Source organism: Moschus berezovskii, chromosome 15, assembly GCF_049115385.1.
Source record: "Moschus berezovskii isolate FMDL1 chromosome 15, NW_MosBer_1.0, whole genome shotgun sequence".
NCBI classification, from domain to species: Eukaryota; Metazoa; Chordata; class Mammalia; order Artiodactyla; family Moschidae; genus Moschus; species Moschus berezovskii.
Genome location: NC_142474.1, coordinates 41,063,701 through 41,077,412, shown reverse-complemented (window position 1 = coordinate 41,077,412; position 13,712 = coordinate 41,063,701).

Here is a 13,712-nt window from a genome sequence, read left to right as displayed (position 1 = left end):
TGCTTTTAATAATAATAAAATATACTGAAAAATAAAATTGCAGTCTATTAAGGAAAAAGATAGAGTATATCTAAACTTACAAGTGGCTATTCTCTAAATAGATAAATGAAGTGATGACTACAGAAAACATAAAAAAAGGCTTATGACAAGTGAAAAAAGAGTTTTGTGCATGGTACAATTTTCTTAAGACATTAAACAGTTTGAAATCTTCTTATAACAATAAGAAGTCTTACTGTTACTTTGACTAAGTAAAAAATTATTGTTTCACACTGAATATAAGGTGGTACCAATCTGGAATTTGGTTTTCTCTTCCTATTAAAAAAACAAAGGTTTCTTGGAATATGGCTTTTGATAACAGATTATGTAAATTTCTTTAAATGATTCATACTTGCTTTTAAAATCTGTTGTTACTTTGATAAAATAAATGAGTGTTATTTCACAATGATCTATGGAATCCATGGCACACAGAGACAAAGCTCATTCTGCTTCTACAAAATTAACCCCCATCAAGAAATTTAAAATGGATAAACAATGGCTATAAACCAGACAATCAAGGCAATGGGAAGTCCAAGATGGCAGCTTGGCTTTTCCTGGCTCCCTGTAAAACCTCCCTTTTATTTGATAGGATAAAGCCTTTCCTGGCTGCAGGGTTAGTATCCCACAATGGAAGAAATGGTTAAAATGCATTTTCTGTGATCTCCAGTGATCAGGGTACCCACTTTGCTGGACAGGTCATACAGATACTAGCAAAAACTTCATGAGCTTCTTAGAGACTACCACTTTCACTAATATCCTTTGTCATCAGACAAGGACCACAAAACTAAAGGATTGGTTACATGAGATTAAACAGCCTGCTAAATATGACTACAATTTTCATGGCTTTTTGTCTGATGTATTACTGGCTTCTAATCTTTGTTTTCAGATATAAAAAAGCTCTTCTCCTTGAGTCACTGATGGTTTAAAACAATTTAGTGATTTACACATGTGGGTAAAATTAAAACATTTTTCTTTTCTCTCTGCCTCATCCCTCCAAAAATCAGAGACATTTTGAGTTCTAAACAGCCTCATCAAGGTAAAAAAAGACTGTCTCCAGACTTATACAAAAGCTCGGAGTAATACTAGGGAGCTCTAAAAGAAATAGCCACCCAACTGATGTCAGGCCCATGACATCTAATATATTTCACTGCATATTAAGTTCTAGTTTTGTTAATTAAGGTCTGTACTTAATAAGACTCACTTCTTAGATAGTCCCTTGTGGTTTTGTTCCATTGCTAAAAGGACATTCATTCAGTTCAGTTCAGTCGCTCAGTCGTGTCTGACTCTGTGACCCCATGAATCACAGCACGCCAGGCCTCCCTGTCCATCACCAACTCCCGGAGTTCACTCAAACATTCATTAAGTTAAATTAAAAGGGCCCTTCATTAAATAGTACACTCTAAGTTTGTTTCTAAAACTTATCTCAGTAACCAGTCTTTAAATAAAGATCAGATGCTCCAGGATCTACAACCAGGAAATTAACAACAATCTATAGTTATTTAACAAACTAAGTCAGATGACTTAAATATGTCACTGGGCTATACCTAATGAAAGTTCTTGGCTTAAGTTCTTACTTATGATTTTACTATTACTGCTAGCTATATTGTTTTCTACATTGCCTATTTCAAAAAGTGTTGTCAAAGGTGTGACTGAGCCACTGATTTAATGATGGTATATAGTTCCATGTGAAATCCATAGTTGTAATGAATGTAACTCATATATCTTCCTTTGGTAAGCTCTCTTATGCACATGTGACTATTGACACATTCTTTCAATTTATATAGACCACTACTCAATCCCGTGAGACTATGAAATATGTACAAAGACATCTATGTGCTCATTTTTTGCTGTTATAAAACTACCAAAAGTATAAAAACCGATAATGGCCCTGCTTATACCAGTAGAGTATTCCAACAATTTCTTAAAATTTGGTCTATAAAACATTCTACTGGAATTCCCTATAATCCATAAGGACAGGCCATAGTAGAGGGGGCTAATCAATCAGTTAAACATATGATGCAAAACAAAAAGGGGGAGATGCCATAGGACAGAAAACAATATTAATAAAGTTTTCAGTTCAGTTCAGTTCAGTAGCTCAGTCGTGTCCGACTCTTTGCGACCCCATAAATCACAGCACGCCAGGCCTCCCTGTCCATCACCAACTCCCGGAGTTCACTCAAACTCATGTCCATCAAGTCGGGGATGCCATTCAGCCATCTCATTCTCTGTCGTCCCCTTCTCCTCCCGCCCCCAATCCCTCCCAGCATCAGACTCTTTTCCAGTGAGTGAACTCTTCACATGAGGTGGCCAAAGTATTGGAGTTTCAGCTCCAACATCAGTCCTTCCAATGAACACCCAGGATTGGTCTCCTTTAGAATGGACTGGTTGGATCTCCTTGCAGTCCAAGGGACTCTCAAGAGTCTTCTCCAACACCACAGTTCAAAAGCATCAATTCTTCGGCGATCAGTTTTCTTCACAGTCCAACTCTCACATCCATACATGACCACTGGAAAAACCATAGCCTTGACTAGATGGACCTTAGTTGGCAAAGTAATGTCTCTGCTTAATTACTCTCAACTTTTTGAATATTTTGTCACAAACTACAGAAACTGCAGCTGAGTGACATTTTCAGGCTACACCCACAAATACAACAAAGCCTGTGATTCAGCGGCAACATCCACTAACAAATGCTTGGTCACCGGGGAAGTTAATTACAAGGGGACGAGGGTTTACTTGTATCTCCCCAGAAGAAGGTCTAGAATCTATGTGGATTCCAGATCATAGAGTAAAACCGAGCAGAGACAACCAATGATTCCAGGCAACCTGATCAAGGTTATGTTGATAACCATCACAGTGAGAATAACCCTAGCTTTAGTAGAAGCAAAGAATTATACCTATTGGGCCTATGTACCATTGCTAAGGCTGTTGATTAGGGTGAACGATCTATCCCTGCTTATGTTAATGACTCCTCTGGATCCCTGGTCAGGAAGACAAGCATTTGCCCATTCATAAAAAGGAAGAGGGGGACCCCCTGCAGTAGTACTTTGTGTTTTGACACTTGTCCTGTTTTCCTGGGTGCTGATCAGGGCTGTCTTAATCTATCAATGCAGGCTTGGCTTTCTGTAAATTCTTGGAACAGAAATCACACTAAGGCTCAACTGCATTTACTTTCTGGATCGAGCTTTGAATATCAAGAGACTGATCAAAATAATCTAACCAAGCCAGATAGACCCTTGTGTGAGAGCAGACACATAAGGGCCAAATGACAAGATCAAATACTCTGGAATAATTGTCGTGGGATTGAGGGGGTGATCTTACTTAATGGTTCCTATGGAATTGTCTGGGACTGGTCCCCTAAGGGGTATGCAGCCTCGAATTGCCCACACCATAACTCATCCTGCAATCTTTATGAGAAGTTGCATTGGCATGTGTTTGTATACAATCACACTAATATTACTGCACACTCAGAATATCCTATTATCTGGCATGGCAGTGGCAGCTCAAATTAGGTAGGGCTCAAACAGAAATATGGAAGCTGGCCAAAGCCTAAAGAAATATCGATTTTGGGACAGAAATCATTCTTATTCCATGAGGTATACTTTATCATTCAATATACCAACAATATGGGCATTTTATACTCAAGCTTGTGTTACAGATCCATATGTGATTATAACTGGCACTATAACTATTAATCAGATAGAAAGGAACCTGACCTGCCAGGATTGCAAACTGTGAACTTGAACAGTTCATTATTTAACTCTAAACATTCCTATGTGATTTTGCATAGATGTTTAGGAGTTTGGCTGCCAGTAACTCAAAATAGACCTTGGGCACTCTCCCCTGACACTCGTACTTTGCTCACAGACCTAAATATTATTCTGAAAAGATCCAAACGTTTTATTGGCCTTATTGCCGCCATAATGGGCATTTTTTGCCATAACCACCACGGTGGCAGTGGCAGAAATAGCTCTCCATCAGATAGTACAAACCACCACTTTTGTCCAGGAATGGCATAAAAATGCCAATTCCACTTGCAGAGCCCAAACTCGTATAGATGAGGAGATTAACAGGTTGTTGGATTTCGAAAATGCAGTGCTACTCTTAGGAGAAGAAGTACAAAATCTTAAATTACAAATGCATCTAAAGTGTGACTGGAACATTACTACTTTCTGTGTAACCCCCCGGGAATATAACCAATCTGAAAACTCCTGGGAAAATATTAGATGGCACTTGCAGGGCCATATGGCTGACAACCTTACTCTACATATTAAAATGCTACAAGCAAAAATCATTGGCATACAGCATGTTTCTCTTAGACTATTATCAGGTACAGAATCACTTCTAGGAATAACAGAGGGCCTTAACTCACTGAGTCCTCTTGAGTGGATCAAAGGTATGGGAGGTGGTCTCATTGGAACACTAGCAATGTTTTGCTGTTTCACTATAATCTTCTCTTTAGTCCTTAGATGCATGCAAGAAAGCTAATGAAGAAAGAAGTTGCGAGATCAACATATTTTCTGCTACAAAAACAAAAAGGGGGATATGCAGGGTTTAATAGTCAGCCCCCTGTTGCTCTGGCTAAGCCATGAGAAAATCACCATGGGAAAAGAATAAAAGCAAAATATAGCAATAGAGCATAACCCCAATAAAAGCACATTAGGTTGATTAGATGGGGTCGTCATACCCTATTAAGCTAAGGGAAAACAGTGTGGACCTTGGGATGCCAGGTGAGGGCAAGTTCAGAATGTGGATTGTGCACACACCAAGATATTTTCCCAAGGCATATGAGGGTCTATGACCTCCAGCTAGGTGATAGTCCTTGCACGAGGAAATAGTGAAGATGGTTTAAAGTAATCAATAAAATGGTAGACGTGACAGGGGACACAGGAGGCTGACTTCATTGTAGCACAACAGATGCTTTCTGCTTGCCAAGACACTAAATAAAAGTGATGTAGCTCTGAGGAACAGGGCTCTTGATCCAAGAGGTCTTGATTCCCCCAGTCCCATCTTTAAAACATTCATTCTGTATTGGTGTTTTTCTTTCTGGCTTACTTCACTCTGTATGATAGGCTCCAGCTTCATCCGCCTTGTTAGAACTGATGGAGAGGGCGAGGGTGGGATGATGTGGGAGAATGGCATTGAAACATGTGTGAAACGAATCGCCAGTCCAGGTTTGATGCATGATATAGGCTGCTCCGGGCTTGTGCACTGGGATGACCCAGAGGGATGATATGGGGAGAGAGGTGGGAGGGGGGTTCAAGATGGGGAACACGTGTACACTCGTGGCAGCATCATGTCAATGTATGGCAAAACCAATACAATATTGTAAAGTAAAAATAAAATAAAATAACACTTTCATTCTGTCTAGTTTCTTTTTCCCATACCGTGCGTCGACCACTTTGGATCCCTACCTTGCTGTGCTGGCTGCAGCAACCACAGGAGTGTAAAGCAAAATACTTTTGTTGTTGGGAAATTTAAGAAGGCAAATTTAGTTTCATTTCACATTTTGATTCTTTATTTTAGGGTTACATTTAGGAAAATGTTTAGTAATCATCAGTTTTCAATTGTGTGATTGGTGTGACTTTCTATACAATGACGTCGTTGTTTCAATTGATGTTTGATCAAAAGTGGGCTTCATAATTAGGAAAATGAAATGACTGATATATGGAGGTTTCTGTGTAACCTTTGGTCAAAAATTACTTGGAACATTTCATCATTATATAACAAGTTATTCTGATTTAAAAAAAGCAATGTAACTGGCGTCAATTCTCTTCTAACTCTATGGGCACTGGTTTAATTCTTCTCCTCCTCCAATGTATCTGCTAACATTGGACAGTCAGCTGAGGTGTTAACTTCCTGTTATTTATAACCTGTGGAGGCGGAAGAAAAGATCAGAGTCTGCTTATTCAGAGGCAAAACAGGCAATGGATCCCAAAGGCCAGAGGGTGAAGCTTAATGATGGCACTTCATTCCTGCCTGGGGTTTGGCACCGCTGTACCTCCAGAGGTATCAGTACTGGTATGGGGTTGAGATATAAATAGTAGTGGATGTAACATGAGTGGAAGGGACTTGGGCTGTCATGCACAGAGCTCCTGTCTGACTCTGGGGGGGGTCACGTGGTCCCACAATCAGGCTAGAACCATGTCCTGTGAAAGGGGAGAGAGCATCCCATTTTCACTTTGCATCAGGGTCTGAGACTGTGCTCACCTGCAGATTACTCTAGGTTCCCCTCCACCCCCACCCCCCCACCTCCTCAGCTTCTGTCTCTTTCCCAGCTTGGCAGAAGAGGTGAGACTTGGCTGTCAAGATCACTGACTGTCCACTGCTTTGCTTTGAGGGTGATTGCAATGGCCGGGTTTCTCTGTGTATTTCATTAATTCCAGAACTCTTACCTCCATCAAAAAGGATGTGACCCAGAGAAGTATTTGAGGTGGAAGGTCCTAAGGATGAGGTGAATAGGAACTAAGGGGAGAGAATTTCTTTTCTACCGTGGGGTGCCTGCTAGGTGCCAGGCAAGACACTCCAGCTGTGTTTTGCCTTGTACTTCTGTTGCTCCTTGGAAACTTCTTCTAATGGAAAATATAGTGCCTTTTGAGGGGATAAGCTACCATCTTACAGGCCAGGTTTTGCAATGTATCCTTGGGTGTTGTAATGTCTTTTTATTAAGTGTAGTTTTCAGTACTTGGACAGAAAAGGGACTAGTGGACAAGTCTCTAGACCTGAAGCCAGAAAGTTTGCTGTCCATCTCGTCTTTAGAGACTGTTGTTGTGACAAGTTCTGACCCTGAAACTTTGCATCTCACTTTTATCATTTGGAGAACAGAAGGAAATATTCACAGGCATTTTGGAAAGAGAAGACAGGACTTTGTAGTGCAAAGTAGGTTGCAGGGAGTAAAGTGTCCAGGCTAGTACTGAAGCTCACTGGTCCATTCCTCAGTACATCCCTGAATGCCCAAGTGTTTAAGAAAGACCGGGACTGAACCCAATAGAGGGTGGTTACACCAATTATCTACCTCCTTAAAACAGGAAGATTCTGACACATGAAAAAGATATGGGATATTATTTAGCATTTAAAACAAAGTTAATCCAGCCATTTGAAACCACACAGGTGAACTGGGAGAACTCTAGCTAAGTGAAGTAAGCCAGAAATAAAAAGACGATACTACATGATCTCTTTGTAGGTGGAATCTAAAACAGTGGAACTTACAGGAACAGTAGAGAAATGATGACCAGAAGCTGAGACAAATCTGGGAAAAATGGAAATTGTTGCTCAACAGTCCAGCCCTTCAGTTACAAGATGAATAAATTGGAGACCTGATGTATAGCACCATGACTATAGTTAAAAATAATGGGTGATACCCTGAGATTTTGTAGAGACTAGATCGTAATCCTTCTTACAAACACCCCCTAAAGTAAGGTATGTGAAGAGATGGATCTGCTAACTAGCTTGATTTTTGTGATCATCAACAATGGATCCTTATATGAGAACATCACTTTGTCCGCCTTGAATAGACACAGTTTATATTTGGTGTGTTCCACGTAGCTTCACTGGTAGACAGCGGTCTTAGAAGCTTTCACCTTGCTTCTTGATGCTTTTTGTTATTGTTGCTGTTCAGTCACTAAGTCATGTCCGACTCTTTGTGATCCTATGGATTGCAACAGGCCAGGCTCTCTGTCTCTATCTCCTGTAGTTTAATGTCTTTACAAAGTACCTTATACCTTTTCTGATATTGTTTCACCTGCCTTGTAGTATAAATCATGTTCATGACTACAACTTTATGCTGAGACCTTTGGGTTCTTCTAGCAAATCACTTAACCTGGAGGTGGTCTTGGGGTCCTCCGATGCCAGTGAACAACCACGGATCATATGGGATGTAAGGGTTATTAGGTATCTGTCTATCTATTTATTTTTTGTACTTTCATCTCACTTTATTTATTTTTAAAATAAATTTATTCATTTTAATTGGAGGCTAATTACTTTATAATACTGTAGTTTTTTTTGTCATACATTGACATGAGTCAGCCATGGGTGTACAAGTGTTCACCATCCTGAACCCCCCTCCCACCTCCTTCCCCATCCCATCCCTCTGGGTCATCCCAGTGCACCAGCCCCGAGAACCCTGTCCCATGCATCAAACCTGGACTGGTGATCCATTTCACATATGATAATAGACATGTTTCAATGCCATTCTCCCAAATCTTTCCACCCTCGCCCTCTACCACAGAGTCTAAAAGACTGTTCTATACATCTGTGTCTCTTTTGCTGTCTCGCATATAGGGTTATCGTTACTATCTTTCTTAATTCCATATATATGCATTAGCATACTGTATTGATGTTTTTCTTTCTGTCTTACTTCACTCTGTATAATAGGCTCCGGTTTCATCCACCTGATGAGAACTGATTCAAATATATTCTTTTTAATGTTTGAGTAATATTCCATTGTGTATATGTACCACAGCTTTCTTATCCATTCATCTGCTAATGGACATCTAAGTTGCTTCCATGTCCTGGCTATTATAAACAGTGCTGCGATGAACATTGCAGTACATGTGTCTCTTTCATTTCTGGTTTCCTCGGTGTGTATGCCCAGCAGTGGGATTGCTGGGTCATATGGCAGTTCTATTTCCACTTTTTAAAGGAATTTCCACACTGTTCTCCATAGTGGCTGTACTAGTTTGCATTCCCTCCAACAGTGTAAGAGGAGTCCCTTTTCCCCACACCTTCTCCAGCATCTATTGTTTGTAGGCTTTTGGATAGCAGCCATTCTGACTGGCATGAAATGGTACCTTGTTGTGGTTTTGATTTGCATTTCTCTGATAATGTTTGATGTTGGGCATCTTTTCATGTATTTGTTAGCCATCTGTTTGTCCTCTTTGGAGAAATGTCTGTTTAGTTCCTTGGCCCATTTTTTGATTGGATCGTTTATTTTTCTGCAATTGAGCTGCAGGCGTTTCTTGTGTATTTTTGACATTAATTCTTTGTCAGTTGCTTCGTTTGCTGTTATTTTCTCCCATTCTGAAGGCTGTTTTTTCACCTTGCTTATAGTTTCCTTCACTGTTCAAAAGTTTTTAAGTTTAGTTAGGTCCCATTTGTTTATTTTTGCTTTTATTTCCATTACTCTGGGAGGTGGGTCCTAGAGGATCCTGCTGTGATTTATGTCAGAGAGTGTTTTGCCTATGTTCTCCTCTAGGAGTTTTATAGTTTCTGGTCTTACATTTGGATCTTTAATCCATTTTGAGTTTATTTTTGTTTATGGTGTTAGAAAGATTTATAGTTTCATTCTTTTAGAAGTGGTTGACCAGTTTTCCTAGCACCACTTGTTGAAGACATTGTCTTTTCTCCATTGTATATTCTTGCCTCCTTTGTCAAAGTTAAGGTGTCCATAGGTGGATCGATTTATCTCTGGGCTTTCTATTTTGTTCCATTGATCAATATTTCTGTCTTTGCACCAGTACCATACTGTCTTGATGACTGTATCTTTGTAGTATAGCCTGAAGTCAAGCAGGTTGATTCCTTCAGTTCCATTCTTCTTTCTCAAGATTGCTTTGGCTATTCGAGGTTTTTCATATTCCATACAAATTGTGAAATTATCTGTTCTAGTTCTCTGAAAAATACCGTTGGTAGCTTAATAAAGATTGGATTGAATCTATAGATTCCTTTGGGTAGTACACTCATTTTCACTATATTGATTTTTCCGATCCATGAACATGGTATATTTCTCCATCTATTTGTGTCATCTTTGATTTCTTTCATCAGTGCTTTATAGTTTTCTCTATGTAGGTCTTTTGTTTCTTTAGGTAGATACATTCCGAAGTATCTTATTCTTTTCATTGCAATGGTGAATGGAATAATTTCCTTCATTTCTCTTTTGGTTTACTCATTGTTAGTGTACAGGAATGCAAAGGATTTCTGTGTGTTGATTTTATATCCTGCAACTTTACTATATTCATTGATTATCTCTAGTAATTTTTGGTAGTGTCTTTAGGGTTTTCTATGTAGAGGATCATGTCATCTGCAAACAGTGAGAGTTTTACTTCCTCTTTTCCAATCTGGGTTCCTTTTATTTCTTTTTCTGCTCTGATTGCTATGGCCAAAACTTCCAAAACTATGCTGAATAGTAGTGGTGAGAGTGAGCACTCTTGTCTTATTCCAACTTTAGGGGAAATGCTTTCAATTTTTCTTTATTTTTAAAAATTTATTTATTGTAATTGGAGGCTAATTACTTTACAATATTGTATTGGTTTTGCCATACATTGACATGAATCTGCCCTGGGTGTACATGTGCTCCCCATCTTGAACCCCCCTCCCACCTACCTCTCCATCCCATCCCTCTGTTTCATCCCAGTGCACCAGCCCTGAGCATCCTGTATCATGCATCAAACTTGGACTGGCGATTCGTTTCACATATGATAATATACATGTTTCAATGCCATTCTCCCAAATCATCCCACCTCACCCTCTCCCACAGAGTCCAAAAGACTGTTCTATACATCTGTGTCTCTTTTTCTGTCTCGTATACAGGGTTATCATTATCATCTTTCTAAATTCCATATATATGCATTCAGTTCAGTTCAGTCACTCAGTCGTGTCCAACTCTCCGCGACCCCATGAATCACAGCACGCCAGGCCTCCCTGTCCATCACCAACTCCCGGAGTTCACTCAAACTCATGTCCATCGAGTCGGTGATACCATCCAGCCATCTCATTCTCTGTCATCCCCTTCTCCTCCTGCCCCCAATACTTCCCAGTATCAGAGTCTTTTCCAGTGAATCAACTCTTTGCATGAGGTGGCCAAAGGTTGGAGCTTCAGCTTTAGCATCAGTCCTTCGAATGAACACTCAGGATTGATCTCCTTTAGAATGGACTGGCTGGATCTCCTTGCAGTCGAAGGGACTCTCAAGAGTCTTCTCCAACACCACAGTTCAAAAGCATCAATTCTTCAGCTCACAGCTTTCTTCACAGTCCAACTCTCACATCTATATGTAACCACGGGAAAAACAATAGCCTTGACTAGACAGACTTTGGTTGGCAAAGTAATGTCTCTGGTTTTGAATATGCTATCTAGGTTGGTCATAACTTTCCTTCCAAGGAGTAAACATCTTTTAATTTCATGGCTGCAATCGGCATATGCAGTCATTTTGGAGCCCAAAAAAATAAAGTCTGACACTGTTTCCACTGTTTCCCCATCTATTACCCATGAAATGATGGGACCAGATGCCATGATCTTCGTTTTCTGAATGTTGAGCTTCAAGCCAACCTTTTCACTCTGCTCTTTCACTTTCATCAAGAGGCTTTTGAGTTCCTCTTCACTTTCTGCCATAAGGGTGGTGTCATCTGCATATCTGATGTTATTGATATTTCTCCCAGCAATCTTATCGTGATTCTAGCCTGTGCTTCTTCCAGCCCAGGGTTCCCCGTGATGTACTCTGCATATAAGTTAAGTAAGCAGGGTGACAATATAGAACCTTGATGTACTCCTTTTCCTATTTGGAACCAGTCTGTTGTTCCATGTCCAGTTCTAACTGTTGCTTCCTGACCTGCATACAGGTTTTTGAAGAGGCAAGTCAGGTGGTCTGGTATATCCATCTCTTTCAGAATTTTCCAGAGTTTGTTGTGATCCACACAGTCAAATGCTTTGGCATAGTCAATAAAGCAGAAATAGATGTTTTTCTGGAACTCTCTTGTTTTATCCATGATCCAGCGGATGTTGACAATTTGATCTCTGGTTCCTCTGCCTTTTCTATATATATGGAATTTAGAAAGATGCAAATGATAACCCTGTATACGAGACAGCCAAAGAGACACAGATGTATAGAACAGTCTTTGGGACTCTGTGGGAGAGGGTGAGGGTGGGATGATTTGGGAGAATGGCATTGAAACACGTATGTTGTCATATGTGAAACGAATCACTAGTTCAGGGTCGATGCATGTTATAGGATGCTCGGGGCTGGCGTGCGGGGATGACCCAGAGAGAGGATAAAGGGAGGAGGGAGGTGGGAGGGTGGTTCAGGAGGGGGAACTTATGTAAACCCGGGGCGAATTCATGTCAATATATGGCAAAACCAACCAATATAATATTGTAAAATAATTTGCCTCCAATAAAAAATAAATTACTTAAAAAAAATAAAACCAGCTTGAATATCTGGAAGTTTCATGGTTCACTTATTGATGAAGCTTGGCTTGGAATATTTTGAGCATGACTTTAGTAGCATGTGAGATGAGTGCAATTGTGCGGTAGTTTGAGCATTTTTTGGCATTGCCTTTCTTTGGGGTTTGGAATGAAGACTGTCCTTTTCCAGTCCTGTGGCCACTGCTGAGTTTTCCAAATTTGCTGGCATATTGAGTGCAGCACTTTCACAGCATCATCTTCTAGGATTTGAAATAGCTCAACTGGAATTTCGTAACCACCACTAGCTTGTTCGTAGTGATGTTTCCTAAGGCCCACTTGACTTCACATTCCAAGATGTCTTGCTCTAGGTCAGTGATCACACCATCGTGGTTATCTTGGTCGTGAAGACCTTTTTGTCCATTTCTTGTGTGTATTCTTGCCACCTCTTCTTACCATCTTCTGCTTCTGTTAGGTCCCTACCATTTCTGTCCTTTATCGAGCCCATCTTTGCATGAAATGTTCCGTTGGTATCTCTAATTTTCTTGAAGAGATCTCTGGTCTTTCCTATTCTGTTGTTTTCCTCTATTTCTTTGCATGCATTGCTGAGGAAGGCTTTCTTATCTCTCCTTGCTATTCTTTGGAACTCTGTATTCAGATGCTTATATCTTTCCATTTCTCCTTTGCTTTTCCCTTCTCTTGTTTTCACAGCTATTTGTAAGGCCTCCTCAGACAGCCATTTTGCCTTTTTGCATTTCTTTTCCATGGGGATGATCTTGGTCCCTGTCTCCTGTACAATGTCACGAACCTCCGTCCAGAGTTCATCAGGCAATCTGTCTATCAGATCTAGTCCCTTAAATCTATTCCTCACTTCCACTGTATAATCATAAGGGATTTGATTTAGGTCATATCTAAATGGTCTACTGGTTTTCCCTATTTTCTTCAATTTAAGTCTGAATTTGGTAATACGCAGTTCATGATCTGAGCCACAGTCAGCTCCTGGTCTTGTTTTTGTTAACTGTATAGAGCTTCTCCATCTTTGGCTGCAAAGAATATAATCAATCTGATTTCAGTGTTGACCATCTGGTGATGTCCATGTGTAGAGTCTTCTCTTGTGTTGTTGGAAGAGGGTGTTTGCTATGACCAGTGTGTTCTCTTGGCAAAACTCTATTAGCCTTTGCCCTGTTTCATTCCATGCTCCAAGGCCAAATTTGCCTGTTATTCCAGGTGTTTCTTGACTTCCTACTTTTGCATTTCAGTCCCCTATAATGAAAAGGACATCTTTTTTGGGTGTTAGTTCTAAAAGGTCTTGTAGGTCTTCATAGAACCGTTCAACTTTGGCTTCTTCAGCGTTACTGGTTGGGACATAGGCCTTGATTACTGTAATATTGAATGGTTTGCCTTGGAAACGAATAGAAATCATTCTGTCATTTTTAAGATTGCATCCAAGTACTGCATTTCGGACTCTTTTGTTGACCATGATCCTTGGAAGGAAAGTTATGACCAACCTTGATAGTATATTAAAAAGCAGAGACATTACTTTGCCAACAAAGGTCCGTCTAGTCAAGGC